Source organism: Tupaia chinensis, unplaced genomic scaffold (assembly GCF_000334495.1).
Source record: "Tupaia chinensis unplaced genomic scaffold, TupChi_1.0 Scaffold146740_1, whole genome shotgun sequence".
In the NCBI taxonomy this organism is placed as follows: domain Eukaryota; kingdom Metazoa; phylum Chordata; class Mammalia; order Scandentia; family Tupaiidae; genus Tupaia; species Tupaia belangeri.
The window spans coordinates 1,892,966-1,910,555 of NW_006206595.1; the positions used below are offsets into that span (position 1 = coordinate 1,892,966).

A 17,590-nucleotide genomic window follows, 5' to 3' on the forward strand; every position below is an offset into this window, starting at 1 on the left:
TGCCAGGTACATGTGCATACATGCCCCAAATCCCAAGAGAATAGAGGAGAGGGATTAGCCGCATGGCCATCCTCCCTGTGGGGGGTGGCTTCTCACTTTCCCTCTCTTTCTGTTTCTCTCTGGGGAGTGCATGTGCCCTATGGCAAAAATCTAGAAAAAAAAAAAAAAGCCCCAAATAAAAACCAAACAGTAGCTTAGTTTAGTATTTCAAAGAACGAATTTACTTTAAAGATTCTTTAAAAACTTAGCTGCTCTCCTAATTATAGAATTTTGTATTGTTTCTAATTTTCCCCTCATAAATAATGCTGAAGTAAAATTCTGTATGCGTATTTATGAAAAGATTTGGAGGATAGATTATTACAAGTTGAATTGCTGGGTCAAAGAATAGGCTCATTTAAAATATTTTTTTTAATTTTAAAATAAAAAATAGAATTTTTAGAGAGTTCTTTAAATTACTGCATGTTTTTCTATGTATTGGAAAAGTTTTTAATCAACCATGCATAATTTGGCCAAAATATAAAAAGCTGTATTTTGTAAACAGGTAATAAACAAATGTTACTTGTAGAGGACCTTAATCTGAATAAAGTCATGAGTTTTTTGGTAAATCTTTTCTGAATTTTCTGGTAATTTTATAAAGCAAGCCCATAACTACCCATAAGAAATGGGGTAGACAGATAGGTGTTCTTTCAGCTTATCCATGATTTCGTTCATCTTGTCACCTGGAATCAACATCACTGTTCGCAAAGGCTTCATTGGTATGTCATCAAGGATCATCTATCTCCTAGACAAGTGTCGCTCTCCTCGTGCCCTGAGTAGTTGAACTTCAGAATCGCCTTCTCACAAAATTCTTCCTCTGCATTTGCGAATGTGAACTCATCTTTCTTTAGGATGTTCCTTTTTTTTTTTTGAATTGTTTTTTCCTGCTTCCACAAATGTCTTGCTAATCAGAAAGTAAGAGTAGCACTTTCCTCAAGGCTTATTAGTTTTGTGTGCTTCTGTTAGTTCTTTCTGAAGTTGCTGATGCGTGGGCAGAGCGATCTGTGGAGGGACATTGATGAATCTTTCACTGAGGAGAAAGCCTACAGGCTTGGTAGTGTCATTTAGAACCGTGTCCAGCTGTTCAACCATGCTCTTTTCCCAGTTCTTCTCACAACTCCTTAGAATCAACTCCTTCATTTGTTCAGCACACTGGGTACCCTTTTTCCGCTTAAATTTAAAAGGCTTATGAAACCAAACATTTCATCTTCATCCATATCATCATTGCTGTCTTCTGAAACATTTGTTTGCTTAATCACACTCCCAATATGGTTCTGTTGAATGAAGAGATCTGTTAGCCCTGCAGTCTTCACAGGAGCCTTCAGGAAAAGCTGCTGAGTAACTTCTTAATTCCGTCATAATACTATGTGAAATGGAACAAGCTTCAAAGTCAATATTCACTCCCTCATCAACAGCCTCGTCTTCACTCTCTTCTTCCTCACTGTCTTCGTCACTGCCTTCGTCCTCATCCTCGACTTCCTCCCCTTCCCAGTGGCGCGGGACCGCGGCCACCGTGGAGGCAGAATCCCACTCCCCACGGCTCCCGCCTTGGACCTGGACACTGAGCTGCTGCACACGCTGCGTCTCCGCCTTAAGATCTTGATAGACCAGCAGTTAGCATAATGGCTATGTCGCTGGACTCCCACGTAGTCGACCACGGTTCGCATCCCGGACCCGGTGGCTTAAAACTCACGCTGGGCTCGGGTGCCTGAGTGCCCAAGATCCCGAGAGGAGAATGGAGGAGAAGGGACTGCGGCGTGACCATCCCCCCTGGGGGGGTGATTTCTCGCTTTCTGTCTCTATGTCTCTCTCTGTCTATCTGGCGAGCGCACGCGCCCTATAGCAAAAACCTCTCAAAAAAAAAAAAAATCTTGATACTTAATTCTGTCTTCTTAAAAGTCGTTCCTGTTATATCTTTACCAATAGCTTATCCAAGTGCCTGTTCTTGTATACTGACCACCACCAGTTACTGCCGGTATTTTAAATTTTGGCCAACTCAGTGGGTGAAGAAATAGGATTTTGTTGGTACTTATATTTGCGTTTCCTGCCTGCCAGAGAATTTGAACAGCTTTTGATAGGATTATCACTCTTTTATATTTCTCTTTTGTGAATTATTTGTTTATGTCCTTTGGGTCCACACGCACACACACAGACACACACAGATATATATAAACTCTCTCTCTGATAGTAGTTCCATAAATTCTGTACCTAATTACTAACTTTTGTTTGTTGTTTATTGTTAGGAGAGTGATCAGTTTTCCTTCATTCTAAATGTTTCTTGCCATGTTGAGAAAACTGTGCATAACACTTATGGTGTTGTGCTCTCTCTCTTTTTATTTTTTTGCACCCAAATAAACTCACACTTTATTTACATATTCTCCACAAACTTTCTGACATCCCCTTATATACAGTTCCTTTGCCCAACACCTTCCCCCAGATGTTTGCCTCCCCATCTCAAGTCTGCTTAAATATGAGGCTTTTCTGGACCATCCTATTTAATAAGGTATTCCTCACCGTCAATCCCTTTCCTCATGCATTTTCTCCTGGGACCTGCAACAATCTCACACCTTTCATATTTCAGTGTATACTTTACTAACTTCTTCTTTCACCTTCTTCTCTTACTGTCTGATACACAGTGGTAGAACATAACCTGCAAGAGTGCCAGAATCTGTATCTTTCTGACTCGCTTCTATATTCCCAGAGTGTCTGGCACAGAGCAAACCCTCCATAAATATTTGAAAAATGGATGATGTAAACAGTATAATGCTTAGTAAGTGCCCAGAGGCTAGTATGCACCAGCTGCATAACCAGTATTAGCTTTTATTATCACTATTTACTTATTTTTGCTCAAATAAACACCCTAAGTTTATTATGCCTCAGTTTAACTTTTTAATTACTTTTTAATACATTCAATCACTGTATAATATTACAGCTTGCAAAATAAATTTTCCCAGCATGAATACACTTTATATTAATCCAGTTAAAAATATTATCTTACCTACTATCAACAGATAATTTCCTTTTTCTGTCCCTTAAATGTTTTACTTCTTTCTTTTTCCTTTTGATTCCCTTCCTCTTACCCTCCCCATACTCCTCCCACACTGTCTCTAATATCCGCAGTTGTCATATATTCCTTTATATCTTCTAATCTTTCAGTTTCTCCCATAGTATACAAGCATTTAGTATGTATTAAGTGGGGATATACAATGCCTTGCTCTCATAGTCTGGCTTATAGTAAATCCTCCATATTTGTCCACTTTCTATCAAATGCCAGGGTCTCATTGTATTTTATATCTGAGTAGTATTCCAAAATGTCTATGTACCACACTTTTTCAATCCATTCATCTGTTCGTGGACATTTGGGGTGGTTTCATGTCTTTTTTTTGAGAGTATTTTTTTGCTATAGAGCGCATGCACTCACCAGAAAGACAGAGAGAGAGAGAGAGAAAGAGAGACAGAAAGCGAGAAATCACCCCCAAGGGGGACAGCCATGCCGCAATCTCTCCTCTTCCATTCTCCTCTTGGGATCTCAGGCATGCATGCACATACGCCCGGCGTGAGTGTAAGCCACCGTGTCTGGGACTTGAACCGCAGTCGACTACATGGGAGTCAAGGGACATAGCCATTACGCCAACTGCTGGTCCGGGTTTCATGTCTTAGCAATTGTGAATAATGATGCAATAAATATAGATGTGCAAGTACTTTTTTGATTGAGTATACTCCTATCTCCTATCCTTTGGGTAGATACCCAGGAGAAGAATTGCTGGATTACATGGTAGTTCTATTTGCAGGTCTTTGAGGAATCTCCACATTCTTCTCCACAGTGGCTATACTAATTTACATTTCCACCAACAGTGTAGGAGAGTTCCTTTTCACAGCAGCTTCACCAGCACTTATAATTTAAAATTTTTAAAATCTTAGCCATTCTAAGGTTAGGTGGTATCTCATTGTGGTCTTGATTTGCATTTCCCTTATGATAAAGGATATTGAGCATTTTTTCAAATGATTTTTGACTGTTTGTATGTCTTCCTTTGAGAGTTGTCTGTTCAGCTCATTTGTCCATCATTTAATTGTTTTGTTTTGTTTTGTTTTATTTTATTTTATTTTATTTGTAAGCTGCTTGAGTTCCCTGTATATTCTGGTTATCAGTCCCTTATCTGAAGGAGGGTTTGCAAATATATTCTCCCATTCCAAAGATTGTCAATTCAATTCAGTCTAATTATTGTTTATTTTGCTGTGCAGAAGTTTTTTGCTTAATATATTTTTATGAAATTGTACCATGTGTTTTATGTTAAGCTAAATGTTATTAAAAAAGAGAAAAAAAATATTAAAAAGTATAAATTAAGAGGCTAGCTTTGTAGCCTAGTGGTAAAGGGAACCAGATCCTATATGGCCGTAGTTTGAACTCTAGCCTCTGCAGTTTAGAAACCCACCAGGTGCATGTGCATGTGTGCTCAAAACCCCAACAAGATGGAGAAAGGGAGATGGGATTGTGATGTGACCATATTCCATTGGGGAGTGCTTTCTCTCTCTCTCTCTGAACTGCACAAGCCCTCTGATAATTTTAAAAAAGTTTGTAAATAAAAAATGTTACAGCAATGTTCATTTCTTTTGAAGAAAACTATTTTATAATAAATTTTGTGTAGCCTCAGTGTTCAGTGATATAAAGATACATTAGTGTACATGATGCCCTAAGCCTGCACATTTACTCAGCACTTACTCACTGACTCACCCAGATCCAACTTCTAGTCCTGCAAGCTCCATTGATGGTAAATGCCTTATATAGGTATACCTTTTTTTAAAAAAAATTGCCAGAGGGCATGTGTGTTCATGAGAGAGAAAGAGTGAGAGAGAGAGACAGACAGAGAGAGAGAGAGAGAGAGAGAGAGAGAGAAAGTATTCTCCAATGGGATCTGGTCATACTGCAATTTCTTTCTCTATTCCTCTTTCCTTTCAGGACTTTGAGCACTCATGCATACACACACACACACACACACACACACACACACACATCTGATATGTTTCTCAAGCCACAGGGGCTTGGACTCAAACTGTGGTTGGCAATGTGGGATCCAGCTCTCTTAACATTTGAACCGTTGGACCAGCCCCAGGTGTACCATTTTTAATCTTTTAAACTATATATATAGAATTTTTGTTTTTACTGTACCTGTTCTGTGTTTGGATGCACAAATACTTACCATTGTGTTACAGTTGTCTACAGTATTCAGTTCAGTAACATGCTGTGTTTGTGGCCTAGGGCAAGAGGCCACACTATATAGCCTAGGTCTGTAGTAGGTTTGTGTATGTACACTCAGTGATGAAATAGCCCAATGATGCATTTCTCAGAATGCATTCCTGTCATTAAGTGATGTATAAATATATTATAGTAAAATTGTATGTTATCTTAGTAATAAGATTAATAATATTATCTGAAATAAAATAATAGCGATTTTCTCACAATATTATGATATGCAGAAAAAAGTTAATTGAAGGTGTCAGTGATTTCAAATTTACTAAACATAAAATCCAAAGGCTACTGACAATTTAATTAAAAGAAAAGATGATATGAAAAAAATTCTTTAGAATAAAACCAGTGACATGGTGTTCAAGACAGAAATGGCTGAGAAACTGATTAAAGTCTGTGAGTACGCATCCAGAGTAATTATTCTGTTTAGTTATTTTCTAATGTGTAGTTTGATGCATGGTGTATTCGTTACGTTCTAGAAAGTCTAACACTTGTACTTTAATTATAATTGATCTAAAAACATGAAGTGGTTATTATTCTGTAATTTTCTGCTTTGCCTCTCCAGAACTGTTAGGAATGAATGGTCACCCAGAAATGGTCCATGTGAAACTCTGGGTGAGAGAGGTTTAATCACATTGCTTTCCAGTTTTGGGGAATATTTTGAAGATTATCAGATCATCAGAATCAATACATCAGAATCTTTAATACCTTGAAACAATTTCTTTGTTAGATAGTTTGCCTAGGTCTCTAAAAATTCAGCACTTGGAGCTAGCCCTGTTGCTCTGGGACTTCAATGTCTGAGTCTTGTTGTTTTAAAAGGAGGAAAATAGCAGTGAAATTTCCAATGACAAAGGTGGCCCTTGATAGTAAGTTCTGACCCCTGTGAAGAAAGAAAAGTCAAGGCAGAATATAAGATTTCTCATTCATCCCCATGCAATACTGTAGAGTCCTCTTGATTCTTTTCCTTTTCTAATTTTCAGTGCCACTGTTTTCTTAAATTTTTATTATTCCTCACACCAATAAAGAATAATATTATAATATTATTCTAATAATAGTATTATAATGGATTTGCCTTCTGATGGTGTCACCATTTTCTAATATATATGCTAATCAATTAACATGATACATCATATTTCCATAACCAAAGATAAAAATCATATGATCATCTCAGTTGATACAGGAAAAGCATTTGACATCAACACCCTTTATGATAAAACTCTTGGTAAGATAGGAATAGAAGAAATTTACCTCAGTGTAATAAAGACCATATATGACAAGCCCATAGCTAACATCATACTCAAAGGTAAAACTCAGACTGGAAACTTTTCTTCTAAGATCAGGAACAAGGCAAGAATTTCTGCTCTCATCACTTTTATTCCTAACCAGAGCAATTAGGCAAAAAGAAGAAGGAGAAAAAACCAAAAACAAAAACAGAAGTTATCCAGATTGAAAAGGAAGAAGTAAAATGATCTCAGTTGTTGACATGATTTTATATGTAGAAAACCTAAAGACTGCACAAAAAACTGCTAGAACAGTAAGGCTGCAGGATACAAAAATGAACATTAACAACTTGTATTTGTCTACACTAAGAACCAATCATTAAAAAAGAAAGTTATGAAAACAATTCCACTTATAAAAGCATTAAAAACAATTAAATACTTAGAAATATACTTAACTAAGGAGGTGAAAGACTTGTCCACTGAAAACTACAAAGCATTGAGGAAAGCAATTAAAGGACACAGACACACTAAGTAGAAAGACATCACCTGTTTATGAATGAGAAGAATTGATATTGTTAAATGGTTATAATATTTGTAGTTTTATCAACAGTACTAGGGAGAAATGTTCACCTATTTAAATATCCATTTTGTAAGACAAATGATAATGTGATTGAATGTATGGAAGAAAATGAAATGAAAAAAAAAAGAAAAAAATGGTTATAATATTCAAAGTAATCTGCAGATTTAATGCTGTCCCATGAAAATCCCAAGGGCATATTTTACAGAAATAGAAAAAAATGATCTTAAAATTTACATGGAAGCGGGAACCAGCAGTTAGCGTAATGGCTATGTCGCCGGACTCCCACGTAGTCGACTGCGGTTCGCGTCCCGGACCCGGTGGCTTAAAACTCACGCCGGGTGCGTGTGCGCGCGTGCCCAAGATCCCGAGAGGAGAATGGAGGAGAAGGGATTGCGGCATGACCATCCCCCCTGGGGGGTGATTTCTCGCTTTCTGTCTCTATGTCTCTCTCTGTCTGTCTGGCGAGCGCACACGCCCTATAGCGAAAATCTCTCCAAAAAAAAAAAAAAGAAAAAAAAATTTACATGGAAGCACAAAGGACCCCAAACAGCTAAACAATTTTGAGAAAAAACAAAACAAAAACCAAGTTGAAGGCATCACAATTCTTCCTGATTTCAAAATACTTTACAAAGTTATAGTAATTAAACTAGTTTGGTACTGACATAAAGACAGACTTACAGACTAATGAAGCAAAATAGAGTCCAGAAATAAATCCACACATAGATGGTCAATTGATACTTGACAAGTGTACAAAGAACACACAAGGGGGCAAGAACTGTCTCATTATCAAGAGACTGGAAAGATTGGTTATCTGCATTCGACAGACTGAAAGGAGATCCTTATCTTACACCAGACACGAAAATCCACTCAAAATGGATTAAAGAATTAAACATAAGACCTGAAACTGTAAAACTTCTAAAAGAAGACTGAAAAAGATCTTGACATTGATCTTGGAAATGATTTCTTACATATGCCATCAAAAGCATAGGCAATAAAAGTGAAAAATAGATGAGTGAAATTGCATCAAACTAGAAAGCGTCTGCACATCAAAATAAACAACAGAGTGAGAAATGCAACCTATAGTATGAGAGAAAATATTTTCAAATTATGTATCTGATAAAGGGTTCATATCCAAAATACATAAGAAACACAACTCAGTAGCAAGAAACCCTATTGAAAAATGAGCAATAGTCTTGAACAGATATTTCTTAAAAACAAAACAAAACATAAATAGTTGGGGACCAGCAAGTGGCATGGTGGTTAAGACACTGGATACTCCCACATGGCCAACTGTGGTTCAAGTCCTGGACCTTGTTGCTTGCTTTCTCACTTTCCCTCTCTCTCTCTCTCTCTCTCTCTCTCTCTCTGTGCGTGTGTGTGTCTCTCTCTAGTCAAATTAAAATAAAATAAATGAATAAGTAAATTAAAATAATTCTTTAAAAAACATATACATGGTCAAAAGGTGATATCAAAAGGTGATTAATAGCACTAATGGCCAGAGAAATGAAAACAAAACTTCAATAAGATATTACTTCACACTTGTTAGGATAGGGGCCAGAATGTTTTTTTAAAAAATACAAACACAATCCTGTGACTTCCTGCTTAAAATCTTCCAAAGCTGCCCAATTGCCCTTAAGGATAAAACTCTGACATTTAGTATAGCAAATATGGCCTTATAATTTGGCCCCACCTACATTTTATTTTTTTTCTCTTCCCAATCCCTCATTTGAACCTTATGTTTTTTTTTTGAACCTTATGTTTTTGACATGATTTCTTTTTAAAGTTTCTCTGCAGAGTAAGACTTTTCATTGATTTATAATTTTCCCCATGTTGTTCCCTCAACCTTGAGAGCCCTTGTCACGATGTATTTTTTCTTTCTTTCTTTTTTTATTTTAATACAAAAGTGTGTCATGACTTTTCTGACAACCCAATAGTACCTGGTATAAATCTACCCAACTTTTAAGGGCCACATTTCCACTTAAAGCTTTACTTGGAGTTCTCTGAATCTTCCTTCACACTTTGAAGTCTGAGTTAAGGATTTTGGCTTTGGGCTCCTTGGTAGCCTGTGGATTGTCAGCTGTGTGAATTTCTCTAGAACAAGCTCTATGGCAAGTGTCAGAATGAAGGTTAAGGTGACTTGCCTGGCTTGGTGGAGAGCTGACTTGCCCTGTCTGAAAGCATTGTTTCTTTTGGGTCCTGGTATAGTTGGGAGAAAGTTCAAGAAGGTCTGCAGGAGTCAGGGAGTGCAACACTAGTCCTGGTGCCTGTGAGCAGAGCCCTCGGTCCCTCTAGAAGCTCCTAGTATGATGGGGGACACACCTTGCATACTCAAGACGTAGATATAAACTGTCACAACATGAGCCACCTCATACTGATCACTGTGACTTCACTGGTCTTTCTGTCAAGCACCTATTGGCACTGCTTTGGTGGGATGGTTCCCTGAGTGGGCACAAGCTGATTAGCCACCTTGGTCAAGTGTACTAGATATAATCATAAGGCAAAGAGGGTGAATTTTACATTCACACACCAGAAACGCATCTTCGAATAAATGACTAAAGTTTTGAATAATCTTGGTGAGAGATATCATGGATGTATGAAGGCTGAGTTGATGTTGGGAGTAGTCAAATGCCATTAAGTGCCATAGTGAAGAAGAGGCACTTCCTCATGAGGAGAGGGATTTAAGTTGAAAATAGGGCTTGACCACACCTGTACAAGGAAGGCTTTGTGGTTTGCATGCCCTACTAAAAAGGTTCTAAAATCATTTTAAAAGGAACATTTCCACATATATTTTTGGGTTAACATAAGCTCTTTTGGGATAAGCCTTGCCTTCCAGAGTGAATAATCTGAAGAGGGTAATGGTCACTTAGATATAGAAGTTCTAGTTTATTTGAGGCAAAGCCATTCTCCCTCTCTTCACTTTATTGTCACATATCTTGGATTTGGCCTTAGCAAGGCAACTGACATGTAGTGAAAGGTAAGCTCATTCATTCCAAAGGGATGGAGGGCTGATCCCGGAAACTGTGAGGAGGTGGTGAATTTCAAATTCTTGAAGGATGAACCCCATGTGGCAAAGATAGAAATTAGGGGAGCTAGAAGTGCGGACCTAAATTAGACACTGTTTAGTATGAATCTTGGATGTAGAAGGGAAGAGGCAAAACCTAGGACTTATTAGCTAGTGGAGGTGACCTTGGGGCTTCCTTCTCGGCTCCCTGCCTTCATCTACTCTTGGCAATTAGAGCCACTTCCTAAGTACTGATGGGGCATGAATTGGGTCTGGATTCTTGACAAATTCCAGTCCTCCTGAGCCATTCTTTTAATCCCCAGAGGCACCAGAGAGTCAAGCCCAGTTACATGACTTGTCAATTCTCTCATGGAAATAACTTGGACAAATAGGACTTTAAAGTTCCTGTTAGTTTATGTATAAGCAAGGGTTAGTGGAGGGAGCTGGGGAAAAAGAGCTGCCCAATGGTGTGTGAAGGGCATAAAGGTTCCTGTTCCTGTTGAGATTCCAGAAACCTAAGGAGGTCATCGTGTTCTGAAATGCCCCAAATGCCCCAAATCCCTGCCTGGTTCTCTCTCTCTCTTGGGTAGAATTACATTCCCTTCTCCTATTCCTACTCTGAGGTGGTAGCAAGGAAGAGACCAGCTGGATACCTGGAAGAATTTAGCTTTGTTAATGGTTTAGATTCTTAGAGGGGACGGCGCTTAGGTGGATGTCCTTCCCTTCACACCTGTTAGACTGACAGGGAGGAGGGAAGCAAATATTCCTGTCTCACGTGTAGTGGACAGTATTGTGCATAGTAAGGCTAGGGTAAATTCTTTACTCGGTCTTTATATTTTTCTGTAAATGTGTATTTGTGTAATTTTGCCATATGGATATATGCTATGGTTGTAAATTTGTAAGTACACGTATCTCAAGGTTATAAATAAATACATATACCTCTTGTGTCCAATCTTTTGAAGTATTTCCTTTTAATTTATATTTTAAAAATCACATGTTTAATATATCAAAAATCACTTTTCAAAAGTCTAGCTCAGCTCCCCAGATATCTGTGGATCTCTAAGGGGCCTCTATTTTTATGACCAGTTTCTCCTCTTCCTGTACAACTGCCAGTCTCATTGGTACCTTGTTCCCTACAACTATTCTATCAAACTTTGAATGGTCCCAGATATCTGATGGAGTCTTTTTTTCATAGCAGCTCCTAAGAACCACAAACTTGCAGCTGTTGTGTGAGACAGGCTCTTGCTGAAATTTTGGGTTGACATCACAATACAACAAAAATTTTACATTGACTATAATTACCCTCAACCTATGGCCATTGTCTATGGCTGAGATAATTTCTTGCTATTCTCATTCTCCCATAAGGTATCTCTTCTAGACTACAGCTATCTCCTGTTATTGTCTCTTTCCTCAAATCTCTTTCTTAATTGCTTTAACTTTTTGAAAGGCACTCATTCATTCACAGAACAAGTGTTTACTGAGTGCTTACCAGATGCCAATCACAAGTCTACCTGCTAGTTAGTTTAGTTCTGTCTTGTTTCCTAGGATCATCTCACTTCTTTCCAGAAAAAGGTCTTTTAGAGGTGCCCATGGTATATTTTAAAGAAAAACAAAAGCCCCAAACCAAAAAAAACAAACAAAACCCCAAACCCTCAAAACAAGACAAAACCAAACACATGAAAAATATCTGTTCCTGGATTAAAGTTGCCAATATTCTATATAATAAGAGGTCTTAACAAGAGGTCTGTAGTGAGTTATTTTTGTTATGTAATTTTCTTTCTTTTTTTTAGGTTTTTGCTCTAGGGTGTATGAGTTACAAGAAGAAACAGTGAGAGGAAAATTACGCCCCAAAGGGGATGGCCATGCTGTAATCCATTCTCCATTCTTCTCTTGGGATTTTGGGCACACATGCTACTCACATCTGGTGTGATTTTTAAGTTGCTGGGTCCAGGACTCAAACTGTGGTTAGCCATGTGGGAGTCCAGCACCTTTAGCACCATACCACCTGCTGGCCTTGCTATGGAATTTTCTATCTCTGTGGTTTGTAATGGGGATTAAACTAAAGAAGAAATGTGTGCATGTGCATGCACATATATGTCAATTGAGAGATTAGGAGGGAGTCCCAACTGAAGGGTGAGGAGATTCCCTGGGCAGTAGATGATGATAAATGTTCATAGTAATGTTCTGACAGTGGTATCAGCCTCTGGCTTTCCCTCTCTCCCAGGCTCCCAGGGCACTCTAGCTTTCTGACCCCAGAGACCAGCACTGCCTAGCAAATCCCATTTGGGAGGCAAGGTAGTCTCATGACTTTTGGAGGGAAATAGACTATGTTACCAACAAGTTCTTGAGGTGGGATATAAGAGAGTTCCCAGATAGGGAGTGAATCAGGGTCAGGTAGATTTCTGCCTATCCTCTCTGGAGGCCTATTTTGAGAAGTAGGGGGTAAATTGGGACACTCTATGAGCAGGTGTGTGAGGTCATCACGTTTAGTCCAGAACTCTTGCTTTTGAGGCAGCACAGCATGGGTCTTAGGGCCAGAGTATTCAGATTTGAAGTCCATCTTGCTGATAATTTCTTGAGTGAGCTTTAGTCTCTTGTATCTGAGAGCTAGGCATGACAGGATTCTTACCCTCTAGTTCTAATGAAAGCTGAATGAAAGAACTGGAGGTTAATCTAGTCTGTAAGATAAAGGAGAAGGTCGGAAGGGATAGATTAGGGTCTGACATAGTTCATGGACACTGGGTGTGGAAAAGAGGGTATACTTCAGGCATAGATGCTGCCATGTCAGCTCAGGCAGATTTGGCGTCTGACTGGGAGATGGGAAGAAGGAGGGGTGCTACCAGTTGAGGGTTTCAGTGCAAAAGCGTATGAGAGAGAGGATGTGTATGTGTGTATATGTGTGTGTGCTGTGTCTGAGGATACATGCATATGTTACATGTTTGTGTGTTGTATGTGTAGTTATATGTATATTGTGTATCTGTTTTATCTGTGAGTATGTAAGCATGTTGTCTGTTTGATTAACTTTAATTTTCTAGGGCCAGTCTTAGGAGATGTGTCCCAAACAGCAGAAATGTAAACGGATAAGGCCCACAGCCTGGGGAGCCTGCGGAATGTCAAAGGCTGAATCAGAAGGGGCCCCATAATGTAGTTTCCTGAAGATTTCTTGCCTCTGCAAGTCTCTTGAGTGATACTCTGGGCTTGGGGCTTGTAGCTGGGTGGGTGGACTACTGGGGAGAGGTGGGCTCCCAGGTGACTTGGAAAAAGCTTCTCTTGCAGGTCCATGTCCCTACACTCCCCACCCCTGTCCCCACAACCTGCTTTTACTTTAACCTTGGGAGCGGGCAGAACCAAGCCAAAGTAAATATCACGCTGGTGCTAGCACTGAATCTAGAAAATGCTTGCCAAAGAGCAAAGGAAATACCCCCCAGGCAGCAAACGGTAGATTAGTGGATTTAGGTGATTTGGGGCCAGAGAAAAGGAATTGAAGGTCAACAATGAGACTTTGAAGAAAAATGTTCAGGTAAAAAGTTGAGCTTGTAATCATTCTTTTTTTTTTTTAAGATTTTTTTTTTTGAGAGGTTTATCGCTATAGGGCGCGTGCGCTCGCCAGACAGACAGAGAGAGACAGAGAGACAGAAAGCGAGAAATCACCCCCCAGGGGGGATGGTCACGCTGCAATTCCTTCTCCTCCATTCTCCTCTTGGGATCGCCCGGCGTCAGTTTTAAGCCACCGGGTCCAGGACGCGAACCGCGGTCGACTACATGGGAGTCCAGCGACATAGCCATTACACTAACTGCTGGTCCCTGAGTTTATAATCATTCTTATATTAAGAACTTGTTGGAGCTTTTAAAAGAATATGGTAATTTAGATTTTTTTTTCTGGGTTGGGAGTTAGGGTCATTATTTCTCACCTCTTTTTTTTTTTTGAGAGGTTTTTGCTATAGGGCATGAGTGCTCGCCAGAAAGACAGAGAGAGAGACAGAACACAAAAAATCACTCCTCTCACTCCTCAGGGGGGATGGCCATGCTACAATCCCTTCTTCTCTATTCTTCTCTTGGGATCTTGGGCATGCACATACGCCCGGCGTGAGTTTAAGCCACCAGGTCCAGGACTTGAACCACAGTCAAGTACATGGGAGTTCAGTGACATAGCCATTGTACCAATTGCTGGTCCCTTTTTCTAACCTCTTTCTAAGAAGGCAGAATCTTAACAGAAAAGCAGAATACCTGTTTACATGTTTCCTTTAGAAGGCCAAATCCTATAATAATGGCCGTGTTTTGCATACGAAATTTTGTAGTTAATTAATATTAAGTAAATTTGTTTGAATAATCTTAAAAAAAAAGGCGAACCGAAGGATTCTTTGGGAAGGTGGCCTGAGCCCTGTGTCTGTTTCTGAGGATGTTCCTTCCGGTGTTTCATAAGGAGTCTTTGGGGTAGGACTCAGGGTTCTGGGTGAAGATTTTGTAACTGACAGTATCTGCTCATATTAAGGAATGTGTACATGAATCAGGAGAGAGGGATGAGCAGCATTTGTCACAGGGGCGAGGCGTAGAAAGTAAGGATGGGCAGAGACACACAAAGAGATAAAGATACATGCAAAGAAAGATAGGAAGAAAGAGATCAATAGGGAGAGATTGATTTCAGGAGATAGAAAGTTAAGAGATCTAGAGTGAGAGACTCACAAAGGAATAAAAAGACAATAAAATCTGATTTCAAGAAAGAATGGGAGAAAATATGATGGACTAATATTATGAATTTCCTTCCACTATAAAACAAGTAGAACCTGCATCGAATGTATCTTTTACTGTGAGAAGCCAAAAAATTCTCCGTGGGGCAAACATTCTCAGACAAACCATGACCTAAGACTAGAGTGGTAAGCATTTAGTTATTCCTGCTTGGTAAGGAGATTCAGGGGCATCTGAAAGTTCAAAGTTCCCAGCTCAATCAGATCTCCTCAAATATGCTCCTTCCAGGGTCCCTCTCCTTTCTGACCCTTGCCCTTAAAGAAGCCTGGAGGGATTCAACCTTTAATCAGCACTGCAACTCTGAAACACTTCCAGTCTGATCCTGGCCATCATTTATAGTGGTATCTTCCCTGTGGCCGCGGGAAGTAGGAGAATCCTTCGAATCTGCCATGAAGGCCTTGGGTTCTCCACATGTTCTCAGTTGTATACTTACAGTTCCTTCTCTTCCAGTCCGATCCTGTATCTTCCTGTGGTATCTTCCCTGTGGCCGCGGGAAGTAGGAGAGTCCTTCGAATCTGCCATGAAGGCCTTGGGTTCTCCACATGTTCTCAGTTGTATACTTACAGTTCCTTCTCTCACTCCCTCTTTTCTAACTACACACTGTAGCACTGCAAGAAGGTGGCAGGGGACTCTGATTTTTATAAAACATCATTGTTGTCATGACAACTAAATGCCAGAGTCATTCAGTCTCTGGATGCTTTCCTTGCTCTCCACCTGCACTTCTTCCTTTGTGACCACTTGGTGATAATTTGTAGCCAGCTCCGAACAGGGATTCCTAATGTCTCAGTTTCCTAAGGCGAAGACGGATATCCTGCCTTATGTTGAGAAAACCACCATCCCTGAGTGGCCTTGCCACAGCAATGCATAGCACCTCAGAAGAGTAATGCATAGAATGTAGAAGATGTATCTGAGACACCATAACATCTTCCTTACATGGTGATAAGGTGGATAATGGAGTGCTCATAGATTAAGATCTTCCTTTCCTCCTTTCCCCTCCGTTACCTATTAATTTTGTAGCAGCCAAAGGCTATGAGCTGTTCAGGCCGCTGCTGACCTGCTATTAATTTTTCTAGCAGCATGTTCATTATCAAAACTGATGTAAGAATATTTAGCAAAATGAATAGAATAATCACAGTTGGAAGAATTAGAAAGGTGAGTCAAACCTATATTGAAAGTCACTGGGTGGAAAATGCTGGGGAAACTCTAGGAGACATCGGAGTAGGCAAAGACTCCTTAAATAAGACACCCAAAGCACAGGTAATAATCTCTAAAATAGACAAGTGGGACTATATCAGACTAAGAAGTTTCTGCACAGCAAAGGACACAGTAACAAGCGTGAATCGACAACCCTCAGAATGGGAGAACATTTTTGTAAAATGCCTCAAACAAGGGACTGATAACCAGAATATACAGGGAACTCAAGTGCCTTATGTGAAAAAAAAATAACCCAATTAAAAGATGGGAAGATGAGCTGAACAAAAATCTCTCTAAGCAAGATGTAGAACAGCCAAGAAGCATATGAGGAAATGCTCAACATCCCTTATCATAAGGGAGATGTAGATTAAAACCACAATGGGATACCACCTAACCCCTGTCAGAATGGCAAAGATTAAAAGTATAAAAAGTGGTAAGTGTTGGCAGGGATGTGGTGAAAAGGGAACTCTCCTACACTGTCGGTGGGAATGCAAACTGGTTCAGCCACTGTGGAGCACAATATGGAGGTTCCTCAAAGTTCTACAAATGGAACTACCATTTGATCCAGCAATCCCACTTCTGGGTACCTATCCAAAGGACAGGAGAATGCTCAGTCAGAAAAGCACTTGCACATCAATGTTTATTGCAGCATTATTTACAATTGCTAAGACAAGGAACCAACCCAAATGTCTGCAAACTGATAAATGGATTGAAAAAGTGTGGCACATATACTCTGTGGAATACTACTCAGCCATAAAAAAACAATAAGACCCTGACATTTGATAGGAAGAGGTTGGATATGGAGGATCTATTGCTGAGTGAAGTAAGCCAGGATATGAAAGAAATATATTGTATGTATCCACTCAATATATACTGACTATCCACACTTTATGATAGAGATAGAAATATTAGAGGGCATAAAAGCCGTGAATATAGTTAGCGATGATAAGAAAGTGTGGAATGGGGCAGAAGAAGAGATGAATATGGAGAAGGATAGTAAGAACAAATCGAAAGGAATGACATTAGTGGGATTCAGGTATGGTTTATTACCTCTTGGTGATGATGTGTATAGTATTCCCAACTGGAAAGGTCTGAGAAATATTTCATGTTGGTTAAAGTCTTTTACAAGCAAAATGGTAAATAGTGATTAATAGTAATAGAATGTTTAAAAAAATAATTGGAATAATAATAATCTGAAAAAAAAAAGCTATTGGATGATGATGATAGGGATTTTAATGTCTTTGTATTGACTGATAGGCATGGTATTCCTTCTGGAAAAAGAAATGTAATACACTATAAAGTTATATGTGATTCAATGTAATATAAACAAGATTATGATAATAATAATAAATTTTAAAAATACATATTTTAAATATTTCAATAAAAATGAACAACTAAAAAAAAAAAAAAGAAAGTCATTGGGATTGACTAATTTAGACCTGAATTACATCTAAGCTTTAAAGTAGTGTTTCTCAACGTTTCCATGGTGAAGAGTCAATTTTTAAAGTTTTCAATATACTGGGGAACCAGCAGTTAGCGTAATGGCTATGTCACTGGACTCCCACATA

General features: G+C 39.1%; 1 pseudogene; it reads right to left on the minus strand.

Annotated features, from left to right (window-relative positions):
- Nucleotides 1-648: 648 nt before the first annotated feature.
- LOC102468196 (BRCA2 and CDKN1A-interacting protein pseudogene) lies at nt 649-12,642 on the minus strand (annotated as a pseudogene).
- Between the last annotated feature and the right edge of the window lie 4,948 nt (nt 12,643-17,590).